Genomic DNA, 27895 nt, shown 5'->3' with positions numbered 1-27895 from the left:
CGGGATTTCACAAGGTCGGACCTCAGTGCAAATATCTCATGGTGGGGTGGAGGGGAGTAACAACAGTTACTGAGAATGTACTATGTTCCTGGTACTCAGAACATGTCACAAACTTAATTTATAGAATACTCATAAAAATCCTGCAGAGATTATGAATAATCATTCAAATCTCTACTTTACAGATTAACTTGCCCTGAGTCAACAGTGTTGCTTTTGGTGGCAGAGTTGTCACTAAAACCCACAGCTGCCTAGCTCAGGATCCATGTGCTTTGTACTCTGCCAGGCCGTTTTACCAGTCAAGTAATAAAGTAGTCAACTAAATTAACTGTTTGAAATTGGAATGAAATACAGGGTTTTCTCTGAGCCTCTGCCTCTCTTCCCAAGCCTCTCTCCTCTGCAAACCCTCTTCTGCACCCCCAGAGCAATGGTCTTACCAAAGTAGAGATAGAATCCCCTGTAATGGCTCCTGCACTGCCTGTGGGAAAAAGTTCACAGTCCTTCATGTGGCATTTGAAACCCCATTGCATATCTGGCTACAACCTGTATGCCCAGCCATTCCACCTGTGCTGAGGGGTGAGAGAAGATGAGGGCCCAGTAAGAAAAGAAGGACTGGAATGGTCAGTCTAAAAGCATGCCAGCCTGTCAAGGGGGGCTCCACCCTATGATCAAGAGATGAGGAGATCGGGCTTCCCTGGTGGCGCAGTGGTTGAGAGTCCGCCTACCGATGCAGGGGACACGGGTTCGTGCCCCGGTCCGGGAAGATCCCACATGCCGTGGAGCGGCTGGGCCCGTGAGCCATGGCCGCTGAGCCTGCACGTCCGGAGCCTGTGCTCCGCAACGGGAGAGGCCACAACAGTGAGAGGCCCGCGTACCGCAAAAAAAAAAAAAAGACGAGGAGATGATGCCAACAGCTGAAGAGCAGGAACGCTGGGTGGACCTTGTCTCAGTGGGCAGCCTGCAGCCTCAGGAAGGAATGACAAAGAGATGCTGGAGCATTCTCAAATTGAATACACCATGCTGGAGGAGCCCCATTGGATTCTGAGTTAAGAGGAATTTTGCTTAGCCTTTTTATCTCCACTGAGATGCTCAGTGACCAGAATCCCCAGGAAAGGTCCAGCAAGGTTCTGAGGGTAGAGGAAACAGAGATAATGAGGGTAGAAGCAGGGCTGACATAAGTAGGACAGTCTTAGAGGCAGGGGTAGAGTCTTTTCATATATTCCTGAGATAAGGCAAATGATCCAGCTGGTAACTAGCAAAAGGGGGACGGGAGGTTGAGAAAGATAAAGAACAATGAGGTGAAAGGCTCCTCAGCAAATGTATGGGATCTGGAAAGGGCAATTATCTGGCAGTGAGGAGGGTATTACAGGTTAGACTGGAGTCATCTACTGTTCAATCCTATCATCATAAGGCAGAAATGACCATATTGGCACAAGTGAGCAAATCAGCGCAGGTACACTCTTTTCCACGGCAGAGATTTGAGTAAAGCCTTTTTAAGTAATCAAGACCCTCAGAATGCAGGTATCCTTTAAAAGAATGGTCTTACAGCAAGAACCTGAACAACAGGGCGATTTAGGCTTCAAAGAAGCAAGAGCAGCACATTCCCACATTCCTTATATGAAACTCTTGGGCCAGGTTTGTCTCGGAATATAGAACTTAAAATTTTAGAAAGTGTTGTGTATTGTGTAATAACCTAAATGGTATTTGAGTCAGCATCCCATAATCAAACATAAGATTCACACTAAATGACACAGAGACCAAATAGCCTCCTAAGAGTTCAGGTCAGAATTTGGAACCAAATAAAATTTTTTAAAAACTTTCCATTTCCAAAAAATCTTTCTGTTTTCAAGAGGCATAAAGCAGCAGTAACAGCTGCAGGAATAGAACAAAAACAGAAATAGACGTGGAACATGAACTTCTGCATTCTGATCACCACCCCACACCAGGCGCCCTATGCACTCTAACATGTTATGAAGAATGAAGAATGCAGTGAGTTTAGCAGATGACTTTCAGGACCATTGGCAGATTACTCTCTCTCCAGCCTCCCTGTGCAGAGTCTGAGCACCTTTTCATGGTGCATTTTCACGGAGATCCTGCAAACCCATGAGGCTCAGGGGAGGCAGTCCCCAGGATGCACTGAGCCTGCCCCATGGAGGGACCAGAACAGCCATGGGATGTGCACAGAAAACACTGGGACTTCCATTCAGACTGATCTAATGTGTCCTTTTAATTTCTATTTTTGTGAATGTTTAATAATACATGTACTATCAATACCACAGCACATGTACATAATTTGTAAGTAAATATTGGGTGTGTCTGCTCAAAAAGTATCCACTAATAGGATGTCTGATCAAAAGAGCATGCAGAGAACATTTCTAGAGCACCTGGACAGTGAGATCCTTTAATCTGCTGGAAAAAAAAAAAAAAAAAGCCTGTAATACTAAGAAAAGAATTTGTTTTTCCCCTTTAGGCAATGACTATTTTCAGAACTGTGTCTCTTCTCTCAGAAAAATGTATCCGGTAACAATGTAATACAAACCAGACAAGCTTAAATAGGCAAGGTGCTTGTTTTGAAAGAAAACATCCAAGTGTGATTTAAACAGGGTTTTCAGTAAACACTGCTGCCACCTCTGCTAAAGGGTGTTTCTCTTGGGGAATTTTAATTTCAACAGATGATCTCATTTGTCTCAAGTTTACCCTAACATTTACAAACTACACTATACACTGCTTCCTGTTGCTTCCTCCGGCCCATTCATATAATTTGCATTTTCAAAAGTAGACACAGATGCCAGTCTCTGGACCCAGGTGATGAGGCAGAGGTAGGGGAAAAAAAAAGATTTGCATCTCCTTTGAGAAAGGAGTCGCTCATTATTAGAGCAGGAATTCAAGCTTACAACATTAAAATAAACCCATTTAACATAAAGTGGGGTTACAAAAATCTGGTTCACTGAAGGCTTGATTTAGCAGTGAATAAGCGACAGGAGTTAGAAATAGAAACCCTCATGAGATTGAAGCTCAATGAAAGGTCAATGTGCCGCATGGACCATAAATATTCTTTAAATGGTGACATTTCCAAAACAAAACAAGTTTTCTCTGTAATTCTTTCAGTTCATTGTAGTGAACATCCAGCACTGTTGCAGATGCAAAACGTACAGGAGATAAGGTTGAATTCGGTCTGATCTATCATAAACTCTGAAAGTTCTTTTAAATGCACTCCCAGGAACAGCTTCCCAAGCCTGACTTGACCTCTGGTATATTCAACAATTCAGTGGCCAAATCAATCAGAGGGATCTGCTCTCTTGAAGTGGGGATATATATGCATGGAGGGGGCGATGGAGCCATTTCACAGAGGAAGAAGGAACATAGGAGCAGACATCTAAGTGACAAGGAGGAAGAGAAACACTGGCTCTTTGGGGAAGAGGATTCCAGACAGAGGGGAGAGTGGATGCAAAGCCCAAATCCAGAAGCATGCTCCCTGTATCCTAGGAAGAGCAAAGAAGTCAACACAGCCAGACCTGCAGGACCCAGTGGGCAGTAGGAAGAGATGACATCGGAGAAGAGGTTGGCCCGACAAAGACTTTAGATTTTATTTTAAGTAAGCTGGGAAGTCAATGCAGCAGGGAGGGAGAGGGGAGGGGAGGGGGAGGTCGGTAAGAGGATGGATCTTATTCGGTGTATATTTTAAGGACCATACTGGGTGCTGTGGAGACTCCGTCTCACACAAGAGTCAGAGGAGTGAGACAAGCTTAAAGGATCAAAGGTTCTTTGGTTTACTATTCACTTTTTCGTTTTGAGTTTTCTGATTATTCAGATTTCAATAAAGCGTATCCATAAATCCTACACCACATCTTCCATTATCCACTGCCTATTCCATCCACGCAGGAAATGAGAACATGAGAGATTACACTTCCTCTCAAAAAGGTCTATGCAGGAAACGAGAACCTGAGAAAGTTACACTTCCTCTCAAAAAGGTCCTTTACTTCACTGAGAATCACGCTCACAGAAAAGAGACCAATCCCTAAGCCAGCTGCCTTCCTGATATTCACTAGGGACATTATAATGGTCTGTCAATCTAAATAATGCCATGCAAATTTTTGCAAGTATTTACTGGGACTTTCCTTTTTGTCTGAAAGGAGCCCCATATTTTGTAGGCGAACAGCTTAAGGACAAAGTAAAGTATATCATCAATAAAAGTTGTTATTCCTTCAACAGACATGGGAGGAGGGGATGGGTGCTTGTATTTTATTCTTACCATACGTCAAGAATTGTTCTGGAAACTAGAATGTGGCTGTGAAGAAAAGACAAAACTCTTCATGGGATACTTAAGAAAAATCATCCCTGCTAAAATTCACACTGTGACATACTTACAGAGAGAGAAGTCCAGCAGCAAAGTCGATAGAACACATGTTCCCCAAGATCACGCCATAGCTGTCAAACATTGTATTAACCCCCTACTGTCGTGAGTGATTATTTCTTTCATACCAGCTCCCCCAACTTTACTTTATTCTTCCCGTCTCCTGAGCAAAGATTACTGGAATAGTCAATTGTTAAACTGCCCTGGTTTCAGGACAGCACACAGCATGGAGGTGGTCCCAGCCTCCCCTGGTTCTTCCTTAAAACCATCCAGCATAAACCCAGAGAGACCTCCTCCAATCCCTTCCACTAAAACACCCCAGGATTCCTCACGGTGTACACTCTCGCTGCTTGGAGGTCTTTATCTAAACGGAATTTATCACTACTCAGGGAAAACAGGTACAAATAAAATAAATAATTATTAAAATATTATTATGTTAGATGGTGATAAGTGCTATGACAAAAACAAAACTGCTAAAAAAAAAAATTAACAGTCAACTTTCTAGCCATTTACATCCAAATGATTGCTAATACCAAAGATCTCAGTCCCACAGAAGAAAATCTCTCTACTTGAAACAGTAACAAATCTAAACAGATCTTCTAATCCTGTTTCTCTCTTAGGTCTCCAAAGTGCCTGGCTGACCAAACTTGAAACTTAGCAGTCTTCTGTAAAGATATATTAGAAATCATTTCAGTCAACAGTCCTGACTAGACTGATCATTTCACGAGGAAATTCAGTGTGTAGCTATAAGCTCAAAATGTTAGGGACTATTTTTAAAGTATTAATCAATGCTCTTTATTGAAAGTTGTCTTTAGAAAGGGGAGATCTCCCAATGGGCGATTCAGAAAAGTTGTGTTTCCATCAACCCCAGCTTTGCCATCATATTACTGACCCTTCCCAAGCGTAATACATCTTTTACAAAAATGCTAGATTAAACCTATCTGAAAACTTCAAGCTTTAGAAAATGATACAGTGACACTGTTGAAATTACAAGCAATGCAACAGAGTTTGAAAATTCTCTCTGGTAAAGTCATTAGTTTCTAAATAAAGAGTCATCAGTTTCTAAATAGAGTCATCAATCATCTAAGGTTGTGCTCAATGATAAAGTAATGTTTACTCTCATAAGGACAAGAATGACAGTTTAAATTCATTCATTTATCCAACAAATATGCCTACAACTTAGTATTTATCAGAACATAAAATCTGTGTTTTCTTAACATTTGTATAGCTGAGTTTCGTTGATCTCAACTTCATCCACATATGAAATAACTGCTTCAAGAAAACATACGTTGGACACATTTGTCAAATTTCCAAATCAAGTGGGTAGTTAGTTCAAGAATGATAAATAGTGACCCTTTGTTTTGTGATAACTATAGGCAAGCCCTCTACTGAATACTTTTTCTCTAAGAGTTTGCTGAATCCTCACAACCATAATACAGGTACACAAAATTACTCTGATTAAACATGAGAGTAAATCAAGGATTAGAAATATTAAGCAAATCATCAGCTAGTAAGTGGCAGCACCAGGATTTAAACCAGCTTCTCTCTTACCACAAAAGCTGTGCTTATCCCTTAAGCTACACTGCCATCACTAACTAGGGATCACCAAATCTCTCTTCTGTGTAAATCAGTCAAAATTATAAAATAAGAATTTAAAAAAAAACAAAGAGACATGGTGGATGACATAATTATTGATGTATTAGAGTGAAAAAGAATACAGAAAATTACAAAGGCTAATTAAATAGTGATGGTATTTAAATACCCTATGAAATAAGCAGCAATAATAAACAGAAGCAAGTGGAAAGTAATTATTAAAATATCCAAATGCTATGAAGAAATCATGTGCTGTCACCAATCCACCATCGAAGTATTTAAAGATTTCTATCATGTCACCCACCATTGCCCCGTCATTTCAGTGCACACATGTGTAACCCTGATTTATACAGTTTGAAATCTGAGTCATTGAAGGTGAAAGTAAACAGTGTGCTCTAGAGCATAAAAAGCCACGTTAAAAGCAGATGTTGGTTTCAACCCACCAATGAGCTAAAACAATACCAGATTTTTTTTTTAACTAATGAGAAAACTTTCTTTTTCCATCTTTGGATTTTAAGGGTTACAACTCCATGAATACTGAAACAGAATTAGATCTTTGACATGAAAAGGAACTATCACACTGTTCATGTTTTTATGGGTTTTTTTTAAAAAACTGGGGTGCAGTGGTAACGAGGGTATGATTTTTCTTCCCTAGGTATTAGCTCAAGGAGTAAAATATACACTTGTCATTCTCCTGAGGCACTCAATTCAGTAGGAGAGAGAACAAAACAATTTCAATACAGTGTGATCTATGAGGTATTAAGAATAAGATGCTAATAGAGCACTTCAGATGGATCAACCCATCATGGTAAGGGCACAGACCAAGGAGATGGTAATTAGAATAGAGATGAGGGGACTGACTAGTTGAGAAGCTGAAATATGTTGTCTATTTGCTTACATGTGTTGGGCGGGTAGGAGTAAGGCAAAGGCAGATGTCAAAGGTTTCTAGACAGGCAGCAGGGAATCCATGGAAACTACCAATGAACACAGGAAACTAAAAGCAAGAGCCATTTACAGAAAACAAGATGAATTCCACGTTGAATATCTTCAGTCGGAAGGACTGATAAGTTATCAAGTTGGAGATAGACTACATAGCCCAACTGGCTGTTTACAGTTTACAGTTTAAAAACAAGGTTTGGACAGAAATGAAGAGGATAGGAACCCTCCCCCTTTCCCAAGCCAGTGTGTAAAGTAAAAAGAAAACAAGATTAGGGACAGAACCATAGGGATCACATACTTTTAGTGGCAGCACAGAGAAAAGACAACTTGGAATAAAAACTGAGCACTCTCCAGAGAGGCACAGGAGAGCTAGGGAGGAAAAGGGAGCCATCAAGGAAGCTGAGACAGGAAAGAGTTTCAAAGAGGGAGAGACCAACCATTTCAAATATCTCAGAGAAGTCGGCTGAAGAAAGCTAAAGTGCATCCATTGTTTTTGGCTATTGGGAGGGAAGTAGAGCCCTGGGGAACACAGAAGCCAGAATGCAGAGCACTGAGAAGGCAGGAAAGGAAGATATGACAAGAGACGCCCTCTCGAGAAGCTTTGCTGTGAAGAGGAGAGAAATTCTCCGTAGTCTTATGCCAGCGACAATGTAATAAATAGTATTATCTGATTACAATAGGTTAAATTTTCAAAATCAAACTCATAACTTAAGACTAAGTGAAAGTTGTAAATATATAAAATTCAGATTTTAATCGTAGACGCCTCAAAAATCTCACCATTTCCTTTTCCCCTCAACGTTAAGTTTTCATGTTGTATTTTGATGGTAGGCAATCCTACCTAGTCTGAAGAGACCCTGGATTACACTTACATCCTTAGGTCACAGGTTAAAAACTTCAGAATTAGAAAAGATTTCAGCCGTTTTACTTTCAGAGACAAGAAAACTATAAACCAGAGACACGAATGAAAAAATTGTGATTTATTTTTCTCCTCCCTGTGGCACCCAGTGCAGCCATCAGCGCTTGACAGAGGTCTAATTCACATCTGTTAAATGGAACTGAAGGTCAGATGGCTAATTAGGATAGAGACTTGGCTAAAATCCACATCTTTTGCCTCTCCAGGTAATTTTTTTTCAATGACAATTCAAAAGGTCGTGTTTTGCACCTATAGTAAACTTTTAAAACATCATTAATCATTAGGGAAATGCAAATCAAAATTACAATGAAATACCACCTCACACCCATTAGGATGGCCACTATTAAAAAAATAACAGGGGCTTCCCTGGTGGCTCAGTGGTTGAGAGTCTGCCTGCCAATGCAGGGGACACGGGTTCGTGCCCCGGTCCGGGAAGGTCCCACATGCCGCGGAGCGGCTGGGCCCGTGAGCCATGGCCGCTTGAGCCTGCACGTCCGGAGCCTGTGCTCCACAATGGGAGAGGCCACAACTGTGAGAGGCCCGCGTACCGCAAAAAAAAAAAGAAAAGAAAGAAATGGGTAGGGTGGTAAATTTTATGTTATGTTGATTTTCTGACAATTCAAAAATTTTAAATAAGTTATAAAATTGATTTTTAAGCCTAGTTGGAGTGAATATATGGATCTATAAAGTGATACCATTTAAGAGGATGTATTAGGTAAAATAATAAGACAAGTGTGTCTGTAGCAGGGTCCAAATCTCAGGTGATCATGGGTGCCACAGAAGAAAAACAGGAACACAGGCAGATGAGTTGTGGTGGAGGATGAGGCAAGCCAGAGAGCACACAGGACTCCCTGGAGCAAAGGTCCTCCTCACTGTGGCCAAGGGCTGTCCCAGCACTCTGGTTTTTCAAGAGATGCTCCCAGTCCAAATATCTGTGTGAAATTTCCACATTTCCATACACTGTCAATCAAACAAAAGTCACCCAAGAGCCACAATTTTCAAATCAATTTCTACAGTTGTGTTTCTTACGTCAGTATATAAATATCCACATACTGCTTCTAATTTGGGTAGGATACTTGCTAAAACTTGACTAGGTGGACATTTTCTATGGCTTCTCACTCTATAAATACTCAGCACTGATTCACATTTAATAACACAATGAAAAGAGCTTTTTTCCCCAGAAAGGATCACTTTTGTACTAAAATTGTTGGGCTATGCTGTCGATTTTGCTCTCTTAGTCCCTTCGTGCTGGATTCTATAAATAAGCATACAAATCAAATGTATAGTTTCAGGCCACATTTCTTCATTTTATGATTGTGCTCTGAGTGATCTCACCTCGCAGAGCTCATGGCATTTAATACAGCTGAGATACAAAGACCCTCTCTGAGCTACTAAAAGGAAAAATACACAACTCTCAGTCCCCATCGTGAGGTATAAATTCACTTAGATAAATTTGTTTTCAAGGTTATTCCACTGTGTTAGTTCTTTAGAGAGCCCAGTGATTTGCCTTAACGTGTTTTTATATTTAGAGTATATTAAAGAAAATCCATACAAAATCACATGGTTCATAGCCTTCTCTACTAACTCCCTATACATGCTCACCACGTGAAAATTTAAATTACCCCTTGATCACAGGTGAAGAACAGAATGCATCGCACAGTTTGCACAAGGGGACAATCAGGTTAATATAAAATATAAATGTACTATAAGCCTAGGAATGTACTATAATATAAATGTTTATATAAATATTTATATAAATATTTATATAAATATTTATATAAATATAATATAAATGTACTATAATGTACTATAATATAAATGTACTATAAGTCTAGCACAGAATGCATATTATTTCAGTGATGTATTTGTAGAGATACACACACTCGTGAACAGAAATGTGAACCACTAATCTTCATTAATGCCGCCATTAAAAATTAGTTCTCTGATGCTATGTAGCCACCTGGAAAATGATTTATGATATAATTTTAAAAGGAAAACACACAAACTGAAATTGTACCTAATCTATGTTTGCAGCTCTAGAAAATGATGTGTAAGTATGGACTAGGCTAGAAGGAAACACAGAAAAACTGTGAATGGCTAGTTTTTTCAACACAGAGAATACCTGCTTTCTTTCTGAATTTTTAGTTTGTATTCTCTTTAGTATTGACATCATGCTGTTTGCATAATAAATACACATAAAAATAAAAGCAATGTGTACAACGGTATTTTGTGGATGTGTGTGTCTGTGTGTGCTTTCCCCCAACATAAAGGAAAAGTTCAACCCCAGATTATCTTGGATGACAGCTAGGTTTCTGATGACCAGCTCAGATCAACTGATGGCAGCTGCCTGAAGAGCTGTTATGGCAAAGGATTCTGAGGCTCAGTGGAAAACATGATGTCATCAACATGAATATCTGCCATGGGCTTCAGAAGGGGAACAAATGCTCTATGCCAGCTATTTGCCCTCTCTGTCTCGGCACTAATATCAGAAACGTGGATCCTGTGGAAGGACCAAGGGTATTCTACGGCTTTCCTTAGAACAATCAACTCAGGAGGCCTTAGCAACTCAAAACATGACATAGCTAATTAGTTCTTATCTAACAGCCAATGTAGAAAAGTCCATGTATACAGTTTTAGAATTTAATATTCTAAACATAAATTCTTAAAAATGAACGCAGTCACTTCATTGACATGGTACAGACACGTGCTAGGGAATCAGGACAGACATCTACTTAATCTGTCTTATTATTAGGTTGCTGTAATTCCTACTTATCTGCAATAAAATGTTTTCATGGTATTGCCTCTGTGCAGAACAGAAGTCTCCAAAGAGAGAAGAGCCTGAATAAGCATTTATCTACAAAACCCAGGGTGTGAGTAGCATCTAAGTTTGGGGTTAATATTTTATTTAATAAATGTCTGCTTCCCTATAAGGTGGTAATTCTGATAACCATTCTCTTCTACGGTAAAGGAGAAAACGGCGCTGTTCTGTACTTAGAGTTAATCAACAAGAAATACAGAGTACCAGCTCAAGCCACCGTGGCAGCGTTGACACCGCTGGGCGAGTTCCCTGACCATAAAGGGTTCTCGATTCAGACACTTGAAGCTTTGCAAAGCCTCATCGGCTGCTTTCATTCGTTTTCTATAAATACACAAAGCAATTCAAACTTCAGAAAAGATAGAAAAAGCCTAAAAATAATCCATAGTTGAAAAGAGTCAGAATGAAAAAAGAGGAAGCTCTAATTTCCAGCAGGTGTATTGACACCAGTGGGCAGAATCTTGACCATGTGAGAATACGGCAGGCTGGTGTGTCATTTACAGAAAGGTAAAGGCATCAAGTGAAATCACACGTGTATTAGGCATGATCGGAAAGTTAAAGTAAGCTCTGGGCTCACCTAATCAGCCAGGATAATTGGAAAGTAAACACAGAAGAGCTCTTATTAGGGGTAAAGTTCAGTTGACATGGGTTGTATGTATGCCAGGAGGAAGGCTCACCAACCCAGAGTGAACACCTGGCCTGGGAGAAGCCATCATTTCCAGAATGTTCAGTTTTACCAGGTCTAATGTTCATGCCTGAATGCAGGAGACTGCTGCAGCCCCAGAGCAAGGAGAAAAATGGGTGTAGCAAATATTTAGGATGAAGGTCTAGGGAGTTTTGGTTCGAGGTTGTTATATAATCTGTTCTCCCCACAGATCAAACACTGGCTCTTTCAGATCTCAGATCCAGCATCGCTTCCTTAGCAAGCCTGACCCTAACCCTAACCCAGAACCTGACCCTCTAGTACAAAGCTGCATTTCTGCACCATAATCTCTTGTCACACCTGACATTCAGCGTGGCCTTGATGATCAAAATTATCTCATCAGTTTGTTTACTTGGTCTCCCCAATCCACCTCCCACCCCCCACAATAATTAAGTCCTAAGAGGAGATGGGGCTGTATTTGCCTGGTCCACATCTGCAACTTCAGCACAATACCTGGCCTTAGCAGCAGAAGGAAGGAAGGAAGGAAGGAAGGAAGGAAGGAAGGAAGGAAGGGAGGGAGGAAGGGAGGGAGGAAGGAACAAACGAACTCAGACGGCAATTCCTCTACTACTATCGTGACTAAATATTTCCCAGAACTCCAAGCCTGCCTAGAGACCAGTATATTCCATCAACCTGAAAAGTCTCACAATGCGTAAGCTCTTTAATACATGTTTAATCATTCATTAAATAACACTGGGCAATATATTTATTGCTCTGTGATAGGATGTGTGAGCAGTTTCACGTATCTTATACAGAGCATTAAATCAGTCCTGACACAGCCTCATTAGAGACCTGGGTGTCATCATGCTGAGGGTGGAGCATGTTTTACCTGCCTGCCCTTCCCCTCTGGTTTTCCCCATTCATTTCATAATGGAATGATTCACTCCTCTTATCAACTTTATAAAATCACAGTCTGCAGGTTGACGATGAAACCCACCTAATTCATCTCTGAAACCCTCAACCAAGAACTGAAAGATCCTAGAACTGGGCATGACCGCAAAAGCCTACAAACCCAGGCCCTTTCCTCTCTTCCCATCAATGTTTGGATTTCAGTCATCTAAGATGCTCCTCAATCCTGAGGCTCCTGGAGATAGCCAGGGTCCCCTAGCAGGTCAGGACCAAGTAAAGACAACAGGTGAGGCTTCCAAGATGCATTCATGAGGAACTAATTTATGTGCACCTGATCACCTCTGAACTGATCCAAATGTCTGAATCAAATAAGGAAAACTGCTATAAATGGATTAAAATTCATCAGTCACATATACACACACACCTGCATACACCAAGCACCAAGCCTTTCCTTGCCTGAGAAAGGTTTTTAAGGAGGGATAAATTAGGAGTTTGGGATTAACATTTACACACTACTATATATAAAACAAATAACCAACAAGGACCTACTGTATAACACAGAGAACTGTACTCAATATTTTGTAATAACCTATTAAGGAAAAGAATTGATACATGTATATGTATAACTGAATCACTTTGCTGTACACCTGAAACTAACACAACATTGTAAATCAACTATATTTCAATTTATAAAATAAAATTTAGTTCAAAACAGAACTGTTAATTTTTTTTTAAAGTTTAAAGAGAGGTTTTTAAAATATAGATTATTGGCTATTTCCTACACTCATGTGAAATATGCTTTATTTGAAGAATATATTTTTAAAACTCTCAGTGGTGCATTAAAGTGACATTTGCCCAGATCACAGAACTTTTTGTCTCAAAATACCCAAAGGGATTACTCACTCTCAGAATGTAGTCAGCACACATTAGTGTTTATAAAGCATTCCATTATAGCAGCATCTCTCAAATGAAAAGGTAGAGAACACTATTATCAATATTAAAACCATCTAATCTCTTAAAAAGGTTACATCGATTCTTCCCCCACCACTCTGATTCCATCAATGCCAGTGTCAGATCCATGAAGTGGCCGCTATCATGTAACAGCTTAAATTTATAATTCCCAAATGAACTTTCCTAATTTTCTACACTCTCTCAACCCATGCACTTTGCAACTCATTTACTAGAACATCAGCTAGGAAAAGGCTTGGAGCGATCAGACGTATCCAAACAAATCTTCCCACTGAGCTAAAATACTGCAAATGAGTTTTTAAATACGAAGCAATAGTGAGGTTCTATTAAGATGGGCAAACAGGACACCTTCTAGGTCATTTCAGCCAAAATAAGCCTCCCCACCATCAATGTTATAAAAACAACAGCAACAGCAGCAGCTACTGTAACTACTCCATACATGAGGCATTAGGGGTAACAGACATCACGCACCAACCACTTTAAGTGCATCTGTCGTTTACTCCTCATAACCCTATAAGGTAGGTACTATTAGAAGCCTCATTCCCTGACGGGTAAACTAAGGCACAGAAAGTTTAAGTAACTTGCCCAGCAGCACACAGTCAATATGTAGCAGAGCCAAGATTCAGGCCCAACAGCCCAACTCCACGTTCTTGATCTTTATGCAACCTTGTCCCCCAGTCTCTGTCACTTCATCTCCTGCTTCACGGCATCTAGTCCTAAAACATGCAGCATTGCAAAGGGTCCTTCAGCAAAGTTCCAGGAGGCCACACGCTATGAAAGGAACAGAGATAAACAGTGCAGATCTCTCCTGGCGACCTCTACAAGCCTTTGAGGGTCACTTCCTCTCCATCCTTCCAGACTCAGATCGCATTTTCCCTCGCATCAGCCTAAAACAGACCTCACCTGCCTTTAAAAAAATCCTCTCTGTTCCCAAGAGGGTGCCACTAATAATCTTTTCACAAAGATGGATCTTGACTCTCCAAGGAGATAAGCTTTTTGAAAGTAGGAACCACTTCTATTTTCTCTATTGCCCCGCATAAACAGAAAATCACAGCTAATCGTTCCTTTTTTCTTTCTTTCTTTCTTTTTTTTTGCAATCAGAAATGTAGGCATGTGAACCCAAGAAAGACACTGATTAGCTGTCACCTTCCAAAGACAGCCTTCCAAGGTATTCTTTCATCCATATATATTTAGGCAACATTGTCAGGTTTCCCCCAGGAGTGGCTGGGCTTTCATCAAATTATACTGTAATCACCAAGAAAGTGCTAAATCCAGTACAATCAATAGAACGTGTACATGACCAATATCCACTTTCTGCTCTCAAGACTTACTTAAAAATGCAAAAGTGAAAAACACCTTAAAAGTGAAAGTAAAAATCTAAAATTAAAAAAAAAAAAGGAAGGATGATGTCTCATCTCTAAAAAGAATGGCCTCAAGGTGGGTAAAAAGGACTGAATTTGATAAATTTTATTGCTCCCTAAAATGTGTCTCCAGTTAGTTTTTGAAATACTGTCATTTAGTACCAGCTCCTACTCATGCTTCCTGCCCTACTCCTTCTTACTCTTATTCTGGTTGGAAGAAAATACAGAACAAAGCATCAGCAGTGCCGAGGGGCCTGATCTCTGGGGAAAAACTCCCATAACACTGTGGGCACTCACTTCCCCAAACCTCTGCAGGCTTACTCATTACCAAGTAGCCAGACTCCCTCTTTTCCTTGAATAACAGGAATGTATAAAGTACTTATTACATACAAGGCACTCCGCAGGGATTATTATTAATTGTCACAGCACCTCAAGGTAAGGATTTTCATCTCCATTTTACAAATAATGAACCCAAGCTTTGGAGATGATGAAGTCCTACAAATGGCAGAGTTGACATTTGAGCCCAGGTTGGTCTGAATTCCAGACACTGGCTCTTCCCAGTAACTGGGTCATGGTGAGTTAAGTGAGCCACAGAGTGGGGTTCCACAGCCAGCCTACTGGGGTGGAGGTTTCTGAAGTGGTCCCACCCCATGCCTACCTCATCCGAGGTGGCCTCCAGGAAGGCTCATTGAATAGATAGAATCTTGGAAACTTTTCTCTCCTTAATCATATCAACTAGCAGGCACTGTAGTGCCACTGTAGTATTTCCAGACCTCTAACAGAGAAGATGTTTGGCTGGTAAAATCTGATAATAAATACAGGAGACTTTTTAAAAGCTTTAAAATGTTAAAGAAATTCAAAGTATTTTTGATATTCTCATGTCCAAGGATGACTTCTTTTTAAATGACATCTTAAATACAACAAAAAAAGCCTGTTATCTCACCATCCAATTAACCCTGGCAATATTTTTTCAAGGCATGCCTTTAGGAAATTGTAATTATGCAGAGAAACTCACAATGAAAAGTGACTCAGCCTAGACTAGACCATTTCCAAAAAGTAAGCACTGGTAAGTTTCTAATGCTCATTTCCAGAACAACAACAACAACAACAACAAAATATATATATATATATATACACACACACACACACATTCATATACTAGCGCATAGTAACAGTATAAATACGTGTGTATGTAAAGGGGTTTTGCTCTATACTGTTTCATACCATGCTTTATCACATAATGTTAAAAGCAACAATAAAACCAATGTTTTATAAATTCTAAGTCAGTTAGCTCTGACTCATAGCCACTACCAAAAAAAACAATATTTCAAGGCAGGGGCTGGTTTTCCAACTGGCTAGATTCGGAATGTTATTACAAACCAAAAAAACTACCAAAATCATACTGACAAGACATCCAGAACTGGTCAGCAAAATTTGCATTAAAAAAATAGTTTAACCGGGCTTCCCTGGTGGCACAGTGGTTGAGAGTCCACCTGCCGATGCAGGGGTCAGATAAAGGAGAGAGACCTTTCCAGAATATCCAGCTTCATGTATTCACAATCTTTGGGCATGAAACTGCTCTAAAGCAATATATTTATCAAGACCATGCCAAATCCATGTCCAGAAGAGGGTCTAGCAGGATTCCAGGGCTTCGCCGATGTGAAAGGTGAAAGGTTTCAACTATGCCTTCACCCTGGGAAGGCGCAGAGCAGCTGCTTCCAGCCCCAGGCTGCAGGGAAATTCCTGGAATCTTATTTGGAACAGGTCTTGTAGATTCTCTGGTCTTGTGGTTAAACAGCTTCACTGGGAAGCAAGGCAGATTGGAATGGTTGAAATAAAACTGGCTGGAATGGAAGAGTAGGAAAAAAACTAAAATTCCATCCAATTGTGTAACCCTGAACAAGTTATCGGGCTTCTCTGAGTCTCACTGTTTTCTTCTATTAAAAGGGGATGACTCCTACCTAGGAGGGTCCCTGACAGGATTAGAGTAAATAAGATAATGCTCCCACCTAACAGAAGCTCAGCAGTGGCAGGCAGCTAGCACACTAAACGAAGTAAATCGCAGCTGAGCCTGTACGACCTGTAAACTAGGAAAAGGCAAAAACTCCTTCCATTAAAGGAAAAAAATACTATCAATGAAATGGCACATATTGGCGATTGAACCCCAAAACTAAGCAATAAATGAGTGATTTAGGATCTTGAGCACATGGTGACAAAGCTAGAAATGACACAAGACTGGAAGTTGGAAAAAGTAGTTAATAAAGCAACTGAATATTAATCTGTTATTATGACCAGGGCCACGCCTCTGTGTTTAAACTTTTGTGTGTGTGTTTTTAAAACATTTAAGAACAATTCCTCATGTACCTCTTCAGCTCTGCTATGTCTTCTTTTTCAAATATTAACACAGGAAACTTCCTGAAAGCCTTCTTTCTCATTCTTGGCTAAAGCTAAGTATCTCTGTGCCAGCTCACCTGAGATTAAAGAGAGTGAAAGAAATGTCAGAGAAATTCTACCTGTTTCGACAGGCCTAAAATGCTGAAGGCAACTTGTGCCAAGGATTCCTAACAAGATCCAAAACACTAAACTATGTAGAAAGTGCATGACAAATAGAAGAGGAGATAAGGAAAATGGGGGTAAAGTGTCTGAGAAGATGGAGATAGTGAATTACAGAGCCTGGTCCAGCAACAGACAAGAAACTATAGGACAAAAAGTAACGGATACAGGGCTTCCCTGGTGGCGCAGTGGTTGAGAGTCCGCCTGCCGATGCAGGGGACACGGGTTCGTGCCCCGGTCCGGGAAGATCCCACATGCTGCGGGGCGGCTGGGCCCGTAAGCCATGGCCGCTGAGCCTGTGCGTCCGGAGCCTGTGCTCCGCAACGGGAGAGGCCCCAACAGTGAGAGGCCCGCGTACCACAAAAAATAATAATAATAAATAAATAAATAAATAAAAAGTAACAGATACATTTTACCTGACAGATTGGACAGATTTTGTTACCAACATATGAGGGTAAAGAAGCTTCCAGCATCTCTGGGCCCCAGGTGGTTCATGAAGGGCCATCAGGAGGTGAAAGGGCTGACCCTAAAGGCATTTCCAAATTACAAACCTAGAAAGCTAAGCTAATTTTATATATTTATATATAATCTTTCACATTAGGCAAGACTATCATAGCAATAATGTTAGCTATTGTTCAGGTAATGCAATGTTCTTTTCTGACATACTACCTAAGTTCTCAGACTAACCCTCAACATCTTTCATAATGCTAAAAATAGTCCTCCTCACAACCAAAAAGTATTACACAATCATTATATTGTTTGTTTCTAGTTTGGTTTGGGTTTTGCAGGGGAGGAGTGGTTGTTTTGTTTGTTTTTTGTGGGTTTTTTGGGTTTTGCTTCTTGGATCTGAACATGGTCACAGTCACACAGATAAAAGTTGATATGGAATTTAAGGGGAAAAAAAAAGTTCATGAAGAACCTAGGGGTAAGATGGGAATAAAGACACAGATCTACTAGAGAATGGACTTGAGGATATGGGGAGGGGGAAGGGTAAGCTGTGACAAAGCGAGAGAGTGGCATGGACATATATACACTAACAAACGTAAGGTAGATAGCTAGTGGGAAGCAGCCGCATAGCACAGGGAGGTCAGCTCGGTGCTTTGTGACCGCCTGGAAGGGTGGGATAGGGAGGGTGGGAGGGAGGGAGACGCAAGAGGGAAGAGATATGGGAACATGTGTATATGTATAGCTGATTCACTTTGTTATAGGGTAGAAACTAACACACCATTGTAAAGCAATTATACTCCAATAAAGATGTAAAAACAAAAAAAGTTGAATACTTTCTTTTGGGTTTTCCTGATCAATTCACAGCTCTCATGAACATTCTCTTTTATTAGCTGACTTTTAATGGACAAAACAGGCTATTCTAAACTTTCAGTTCCTCAAAAGCATCCATCCGTTTCTCAAAACAACCTCTCTGATCCTTCCAAATCTTCTTCCTGGCTGAGGTACCTGCCCATCCTTTCTGCTAAGCACTGGCAGCCCTGCCCCTGGAGGTGTCCTTCACTACTTAACTCCTACCACCCACTGTGCCTTTATCCTTAACTAACAGCACACTTCATTGTACTCACCTGTCAAGCTGTCTGACTTCCCCGCTAGGCTCTAAGGAGACAGAGCTCTCTGCTTTATTCACAAGGAAAACTCTAGCACATAGCATGCATAATACACAATTAATAGCTTTTGGATAAAAGAACAAATATTTATGTATTTCAGGTACTTTCTAACACATGTCTTAAACAAGCCATCAGCTTAACTCTGAGCACCTAAGAAAACCTGTATCTTCTATACAAATGAATCTTGTAACATCTGTATCGGTAGCAGCTACAAAACAGCCCTGGCCAATCTACATGGTATGTACTATCTACCTATATGTATGCATATGTGTATGCATGCATGTATGTGTATATGTGTGTGTATGTATGTGTATGTACACATATGGCCAATCTACAGGATATGATTCATTTACCATAAACATGATACACAAATGATAAATGAGTGTTCTTAATAATACAACATAACAAATTAAGAGGAAAGATGGTAAGGCATTTTAACTTGTGACAATAAGATGGGCTCAAAATCTGAAGACCAGCTTTCCGCAAGCCCCTTGTCACTCTCCTGCCTGGCCTGCTTTCCACACTGAGGGCCCCCTCCCATGGGCCAGAGCTCAGGCTGTCAAACTCGCAAAGGCCAGAGTGGAGGATTCATCTCCACCCTCTGAAGAAAGTGTAGAAGTAAACCTTTTTCATCTTTTCACGTCAAAGGAATTGGAGTGCGTTGCTATCCTGCCTACTCAGGGGAAATGCCCACATTTCCTCCGCGACCTGCTTCTCTCTTACCACACTGCTTGGGAGACAGCATTTTTCAGCTGCTGATAGTACTCCCCCCACTGAATTATTCAGTTCTCTGATTAGCTGCATTATTCTATCAGTCTACCCAAATCTCTACCTTGGAGTCATCCACACATTTCAAACTCACAACATCCACGAAACTCACGATTATTCTCTAGAAAACCGTCTTCTCTAGTCCTGACTTGTGTTACCGGCACCAACCTGGGGGCCCAAGACACAAACCTCAGCCCCAAGCAATCTCTCTCTCGCCACCCACATCCACCTGGTCACCTCTGTGACCTCCCAGATCTCTCTCAGATCCTTCCACACCTCTGCTTCCCTACTGCCTTACACTAAGTCCTATAACCTCAGTCCTGAACTATGGTAACATCTTAACTCCTCTCTTGACAACTCACTGCCAGAATTAGGGCATCTAACTCTGTTCACCTGTAACATCGCAGAGCAAGTTTTCCGTTCCTAGTCCGTAGGGACCACATCTGGCTCATCGCCACTGCACTTCCTTCGAGTGCCTACCATGAATGCTTAGCACAACCAAGCAAGCGAAAATGACCACATGAATGAATGAACGCACGAGTGAGACAGCCAGTACTCTCAGAATTGCATTCTACTGCTTGCCATAACTCAGATTAATGTTTGTCTAAGTATTTGTCTCTGGAGAAGAAGTAAATGAGGTAGGAGACAGATGGGCCCCTGGGCCGGACAGCTGATGTTTGTTAAGTGGAGTAAAACTGAAGCTTTGTTCTCACCCAGACACTCCAAGGACAAAGCTAGTGGCAGAAGCTGAGCTCTGCTGAAGTAAAGAGATGAGATGACCTGAGGTCAAGGGAAACTTCCCTGTCTACACACGCACAGGAAGCCTCCTTGGGGTTCAAAAACGGAGGAGCACCACCCCATAGTGAGTGTGGACATGCACCCACAGGCCTCTGCAGTGAAATCCATCTTAGCAAAACGATGTGCACATTGGGGCTTCCCTGGTGGCGCAGTGGTTAAGAATCCGTCTGCCAATGCAGGGGACACGGGTTCGAGCCCTGGTCCGGGAAGATCCCACATACGGTAAAGCAACTAAGCCCGTGGGCCACAACTACTGAGCCTGCACTCTAGAGCCCACAAGTCACAACTACTGAGCCCAAGTGCCACAACTACTGAAGCCCGCACGCCTAGAGCCGGTGCTCCACAACAAGAGAAGCCACCTCAATGAGAAGCCCGTGTACTGCAACGAAGAGTAGCCCCCAGTCGCCGCAACTAGAGAAAAGCCCATGCGCAGCAACGAAGACCCAACACAGCCAAAAATAAAATAAATTTATATATTACAAAATAAAAAAAAGATGTGCACACATGTTGGGGAGGGTCCTAGAACAAGTCAGATGTGGGAAAGGAAACAAAATAATTGCCCAAAGGTAAACAAAGACCTGAAAGAACTGTCCTATATAAGGGATTTAAATCACCTCTTTACTGCTCTCCTCCTCATTAGACAGGACGCCCATACCCTTTCTCTCTGGGTGTATATTTCTGCCTTGCTTCTAACTTAAATAAATAAACTGTTTCTCTGTGTGCTCTCCCATACATTATGCTGTGTCTCTAATAATAAACTTTGCACCTGTTTTTACAGTTTATGCCTCCTTGAAACATTCTTGCTTTCAGTGGGGGTAAGAGCCAGGGCCACTTTGCTTCTAGGTGGTCTGGTGGCTAGGATTCCTGGTTTTCATCCAGGCTACCCAGGTCCAGGTCCTGGGCAGGAAACTAAGATCTCTCTTCAGGACAGCTCACTGCTGTCTCTCCGAGATCATAAGAATTAGTAATCTGAGGCTCACACCCAAAAGCAAACCATCATTCTACACAGACACATGTACTCATATCTAAAGCTATATATTCTTTACATGCTGCCTAGCAAGATGGAGCTATTCCATGATAAAATGTACAGAATTGTGGAGAATGATTTTTTTCAGAAAGAAAAGAAAACTGAAAATGCAAAGTACAGTTCTTCTAGATACCTTCCAGGACATGATGAACAAACACACCATCATCTTCAAGTCCTCTGTGGCCTGGGGAGGGGGGTTGGCCTTTAGAAGAGAGGTCCCTGTGCTAATATCCTGATCAAATCCTAGTATTCCGAAACAAGGCCACCTTCCACAATCATCCCCTGGGGAAATCCATGTAAGCCCATCATCATACTGGGGAAAGAGGTGCTCCATGTTATGTAATCATATATACACAATCATATCCATTTACTTATGAAATTCTCAAAATTTGCACTTGGAGTGAATGACAGTAACATTCTTCCTCTCTCATCTGGCAATCTGTCCCTAAAGAAAAACTTGCTAACCCCAAGTGGTCAGCAAATTCCATGGGCCATTCCAAGCAGTTCCAGGCCTGCCTTCCAGACCTCTCCCACAAGGCCAACACAAAACAACAACAGTGATGGAAACTCTCCCAGACCTTCCCAGAGAGGGAAGATGGGCGCTGGAACCACACTGCCTGTGCCTGAATCCTGGCTGAACTGCTTTCCAATCATGTGACCTGGGACAACACCTTTGTCTCTCTGTGCCTTAGTTTTCTCTCATTTAAATGGAGTGATCTTCATGTCCATCTCAAAAGTGGACAGGACCTCAGGAAAAGGCAACAATTAACAGAAAGGCAGATTAGAAATAGCCCAAGGGGAAAAAAACAGGTAAACAACAAGGTCCTACTGTATAGCACAGGGAGCTATACTCAATATCCTGTAATAAACCATAATGGAAAAGAATATGTATATATACGTACAACTGAATCACTCTGCTATACATCAGAAACTAACACAGCATTGTAAATCAATAAAAAAGAGGAAGAGCCTAAGTAAATAAATAAATAAATTATTAGAGTGATAACAGCTCTCTCTCTGGGGTCGTAATGATGATTAAGAGAGTTAATATTTCTTAATCACAATGCCTGGCACCATCTAAGTGCTCCATAAATGTCAGTGATAGTAAGGTAAGTTATACTACAATAATAATATATTAGCCTTAGTACCAATCTTACTCCTCTCCTTTCATCTTCCCAAGGGATTCTATGCCCTACCAGTTCTCTTAAACACTACAAGCAATGGTTCTCAAACTTTATAGCATACACCGGAATCATCTGGAAGGCTTCTTAAAACACAGATTGCTGTGCCAGAGACACAGAGCTTCTGATTCAGGGGGCCTGGGATGGGGCCTGAGAACACACATTTTTAACAAGTTAATCTCAGGTGCATGGGTGCTGCTTGGTTTGGAAAGACATGTGGAAAAATACTAAGGGGCCTCCCTGCATCAGTGGAGGACAGTGTGTGGGTCCAAACCTCCAAGGCTTTCTATGGCCCTCCACATCCCTAGACTGCCCTTCCCGGACGCTTCCATCTCAGTATCTCCACCCACAATTCCCAACTCAGCTCAAGCATCAAGACCTCTGTGCTGGCACCAACACTGTACTATCATCAATGACATCAGCTCCAAGAGACCAGGTGCTCCCTGGCAATCAGAACCCGGCCTTACCCAGTGCATGGGACATAGAAAACCCTCGATAAACGGTACCATAGAATGAAAGCTGGGACGGCCAACAGTCGAAGGCATCCCTGGAGAACCAACCAAACTGGAAGGTCTTAGACATCATCAGGGGCCTTCCTCTCAGAACTGTTCACTGGACATGAAGTGCCCTGAGACCCCAATGAGCCCAGGATCTCCTCCACCCCAGTCGGCAGCTTTTCTGCTCAGTGGACAATTGGTCCTTTGCCTCCAACCACAACTGTCGCTCCCACTCTTTGAAGGTAACGGAGCTTCATTTTCTGGACTCTCACTGGCATGGGCCAACGAGTGCTACAAGCCGCTGGGAAATGCTGAGTGTTCTCAAGAGAGAAGGTTACAATCAGGAAGCAATTTTTTTTTTTTTTTCTAGGAAGCATTTTTATGCAAGCGTTTCTGGTAAATGACCCAAAAAGATCTCTGCAGAAAGAGATAGCAATCTCCAGCAAACGGCTACAATTCCTTTTTCCATTCTAAATAGGCATTCACTTTCATAGCTAATTTTGTATTATTTTTCTTCACAAGGAGACCCATATTGTTTACCTTTCAGGTCTCCCAAAATCTGGATCTGCCCGTTTCACACCTCATGCACACACTGCTCCTTGGCCCTTCGGCTCTTCTGTGAATTTCTCTAAATCATTACACACCCTGCCCCTTCATTAAAGCATCTTAACCAAGTCAAGCACACTTTTATAAACACCTGCTAGGCAGGATTTCAAATGCTTTTAGAAAGAAGTTCAAGGTGTCTTGTCGATTTCTCTGTCAAATGAAGATAGAGGGAAAAACAAATGTGCCAAGCACGATCCAGGCAGAATATCTACCTGATCCTCCCAACAGAGGCAAAAAGCCTTTCTTCAACAAAAAACACTTTCTTCAACACCTGAAGATAATTTCAATACGAAACTCCTCAATTTCTGTGTGTAATTACCAACAGTTATAAGGAAGGTTTTCAGAGAGCAAGTGTTCTCCATGTCAGGAAATATTATTTAAAATTCTAAGTACTATTTTCATTCTCATTCTACACAGTATAATAATTTTAATTTGAAAAATCACTTGTGTGGTTTACATGCACTTAAAGAAACCGTCAGTTGAGCTGTTACGGCTCATTTACTCAAAAGACTAAACTGGAATTTTAGGATTCCTTCCTAAATAAGCACGTTGACATACTTACACTTCTAGAGATAGATTTAAGGAAAACTATATATATCTTTTCAAATAAATATTCATGAGTATAGATTTATACACACACACAGTCTTTTCTAGGTGACAAAGGTGGCCTCTATTCACCTGTAAGCTATAAAAGGAAATTAAGATGAAATATGTTAAAGCACATGGATAAGAAAATTAGCTGATACTTCAGCATATGAATAATATGAATATTAGTGGATACTTCAAAGTGTAATACACAAGGAATACATATAAAGTTTTACTACTTTGCCCAACTTGGCTATATTAGGTCCTTAAAAATATGTTAAGGAAGATACATAATAAATTTTATATTTTTTAAAATAGCTGTCCATCTTCTTGTCCCAGATTGGTTTCAGTTTAACAAGGAGAATGAAAACAAACAATGCTCGTTTTATTCATGGTGGTTACTTTAACTCTCAGGACGTGGATTGTTTTGTGAACATAAATTTGAAGTATTATTTCCATTAAATCTGCAGATTTACACTATCTGTCTCACAGTAACTTGGAATAGTGAAAAAGCATGGGTTCTGCACTCAGAAATATCCACACTCAACTCCCAGGTCCACCAGTTACTGTGCACAAATTCCTGGATTCTTCCCTGCCTCAGTTTCTCATCTGTACAGAGGAAGTAACACCTACTTTGTATATTTTATGCAAGTTTTTAAGTAAAGTGACCAGCATGGTGCTTGGCACAGAGTTGATTCTTACCAACCTTAGTTTAAGGATGGTTTTGGATAATCCTTGTCACTCTGGATGAGAGACCAGGCTAATGATAAATATTCTCCAAAGATTTTCATTTTCCCTGCATTTAAAATGCTTATTACCAGAGATCAAAGAGGCACCGTAAAGACAAAAGCACCACGTGCCACTGCTCTCTTTCTAAACACCCCCCTGTGAGAAACGACTGCCCTAAAATTCCCTTTTGTATCCACACCTGTGCTACCACACAGCACACCAGCCTGGCCCTCATAGAGATCCCCCCCTTAACAGGCGTGCAACAAATATCAGTTAAATTGAAATGCTGCTGACCCAAGCAAAAACTGAACGCTAATGGAAATCGCAATCCATAGACCTGTTTGTGATTCGGTGTGTCGATGAAACAGGTTTTCTAGAGTCCCCAGGTTCACCGGGAGGCTGTTTGGTAACTTTAAGTTCCCGATGCCGATGGAACTTCTAGAACAGACTCAGGTAAGCACCTAGACACAGGTGAAACCTTCACACAGCGCGCATAAGTTCATTCAGACATTCTAATCCACTTCATGGAAACCCAACCATATTTAAAAGCCATCAACGCACCATTTGCTTAACAAATGGACAGTGCACTGGGGAACTAATTGCGGAAGCAATTGCCTCTCAAGGTCGCCACCACCATCACGATATACATATATACTTTTTAGTGTGACAAGACACTCTGGAACCTACACAATTATCAGAAGGCTTTCAACTCTCGTGGGGGGGTGAGCAAATGTCCGCGCAAGGAACCGAAGCGGACTCTCCGGGTCTTCACGAAGGGAGCGCATCCAATCCCACCCAAGTGAGGGACTGACCTCTGCACAAAGAGTCCCGGAGGTGGCAGTGACAAACTCCGCTGCGACCCAAGGAGACCTAATGAAGGTCCTTTAAAATGCAAAGAAATCCTAGGGCAGGCTGCCCTCCCCCGGTGCGCCCTCCAGCACTCCGGTCCTCGACATACCTTTCTGACTGAACCGGCAGCTCCGGAATTAGCAGCTCCACTGAATTCCCTTCCCGGTCGGTCAGGTTCCCCAAGTCCCCGGTTCTGTTGGCAGCGGACACCCCTCCACCCCCCAAAGGAGAGAGCCACCGGCGACCCGGTGCTCCGCCCGCGCTCGCGGCCAGGTGAACCCCGCACCGCCCTCACCAGTCCGAGGCCGCGTCCCAGGGGATGAAGAGAGGCCGGCGCACGCCGCTCACCTGCGCGGGACCCGTCGCCGCCGCTGCCGTAGCCGCTTGCACGCGCCAGGAGCCGCCGAGACGCGGCGAGAGCGGGCGCATCTCCTGAGGCAGCCAGACTTCCTCGGCCCCGCCTCTTACCGGCCACGCCTCCAGCTGCCCAGCGAGCCTGCCCAGCCTCCAGGCGGAGGAGGCGGCCGCGCGTCACCTTGGGGCCCCGTCCCACCCGACTCGGCGCTGACGCCGCAGCGGGAAGCTCCGGCGGCTGCTGAGAGAAGGGGCCGCCGCTGGATTTCGGGTAATGGCTGGGTGACGAGAAAGAGGTTACCCGCAACTCCTTCGTCTGGGTTGAGTCACAGGAAAAGGAAGATGTGTCCAAAAAGTCTGGCAGTGACTAAAAGAGTTGAGTTTCTTCACGATTTAGTTCAGAGTAAGAACAAAGTGTGGATAAGTGTGGTTGGCACTCAAGAGGACAAGTGCGGCTGGCAAAGTTGTAATTGCTTAATTAATCACTTGTCTTCGCTATTGCGCAGAGGCACGCACCTTGTTCCCTTCGCTCCCTTAAGGATCAATGGGAAGGGAACAGCCTCCGTTTTTACCACCCTGACCCTGGCAAGAGGTACCAGAGGCAGGCAAGCCATGAAACCTGTGCCACGTGCGCGCGATTGTGGGTGAAACCCCGTTTCTGAGCCTAAGTTCCTCATTTCTAAAGATTAGGTGACATTCGTGCCCAGCGAGCTGCCGGAACACTCAAAGAGTCCCTTAAAGAGAGACTAAGTGCGATAACTGGCACTAAGGCATTCAGTAAACACTTGCTTTTGTTCCTTTCCCTTAATTTTTTTTTTTCTTCCTTCCTTTTTCTTCTTTTCCCGCTATAATCTTGCACTTTATTTACTGCTTATCTCTGCCCGGTCACTTTTTTTTCTCATCTATTAATGAGCCTGCATCTACTGGGCACCGAGTCTGTGCCCTGCAAGGCGTTGGGCGTTTTAAAAGGAGATGTTCTGGTAAGATCCCTGCCCTCTGGGAGGTCAGGAACTCACAAGACACCACCCCACCCCACCCCCCCGCCACGAAACAGCTTTGAAATTAGATACAAGAGAGTTAAAGAAACCCGCTAATTGAGTGTTGGACAGACCTGCTAGGCCGTTCTGTAGGTAATTGTGTTAAACCAGCTACTTCACTTAATGTCTCTGAATTTCAACTCTCCCCTCCCCCCAAAAAACAAAAACAAAAACACCTGGGATTAAAATAATAAGCCGTTGCACAGATTCTGAGAAATAATTAATTTACATAAATTAGTAGAATCAGAGAAACTGGAGGTAAATGGCAAATCTGGGCTTTTTTCCACTGTGCTCTCCCTCCTGCTACATCCCCTACCTGAGAGAACAGAGGTAACAGGGAAAATAAAGCAGCAAAAAAAGAGGAGGAGCATTGGGTAGGAGAAATAGCAACCAGACCTTTAAAGCCGACTAAGGATACAACTGAATTAAAATAGTAAATGAACCCACACAAAAAAGCTTTTTGCTTCTAACTCCTGCCGCAGTGGAGTTCCTGTTCTGTGGGTCCTGCAGCCTAACCGCAGGTTGCAAATGACTAACAGCATTTTTCAGTCATTAAATGCTGCAGAAAGTGAAACATCGAAAGATCACAGAAATCTAAGCTCATACCTCCTCTCCTCCCTCTCATGACAATACCTTCTTCTGTCCATCTTCCTTGTTTGTTTGTTTTTTTTAATTGCCCAGACATGTTACCTGCTTCTTTGTAATATGTTCCACCCAGGGAACAATATTGTTGCTTTAACCAGTTTAACTTCACTGTATAACCACAAGCAGCACTTAGAACAGCAGCTAGACTCATGTAGGTGGC

The 27895-nt window shown here is 42.1% G+C and overlaps 1 protein-coding gene across 8 annotated transcripts in view; it reads right to left on the bottom strand.

The window, feature by feature from the left end:
* Positions 1–26197, bottom strand: part of MCTP2 (multiple C2 and transmembrane domain containing 2) — a 251891-nt gene extending 225694 nt beyond the window's left edge. For 2 of the 8 annotated variants that reach the window (XM_027083169.1, XM_027083168.1), the window contains exon 1: positions 25995–26188. The gene's annotated coding sequence lies outside the window, so the exon portion shown is untranslated. Of the gene's footprint in view, positions 1–25994 lie in introns of all 8 variants that reach the window. The other 6 variants (XM_027083160.1, XM_027083164.1, XM_027083170.1 and 3 more) reach the window with 5 other exon arrangements.
* Positions 26198–27895: the final 1698 nt, after the last annotated feature.

This window comes from Aethalodelphis obliquidens, unplaced genomic scaffold (genome assembly GCF_003676395.1).
Source record: "Aethalodelphis obliquidens isolate GAN/ISIS:26980383/991018 unplaced genomic scaffold, ASM367639v1 scaffold49, whole genome shotgun sequence".
NCBI classification, from domain to species: domain Eukaryota; kingdom Metazoa; phylum Chordata; class Mammalia; order Artiodactyla; family Delphinidae; genus Aethalodelphis; species Aethalodelphis obliquidens.
The sequence above is the reverse complement of the archived record's forward strand: the minus strand, read 5'-3'. Positions and strand labels throughout refer to the sequence as shown.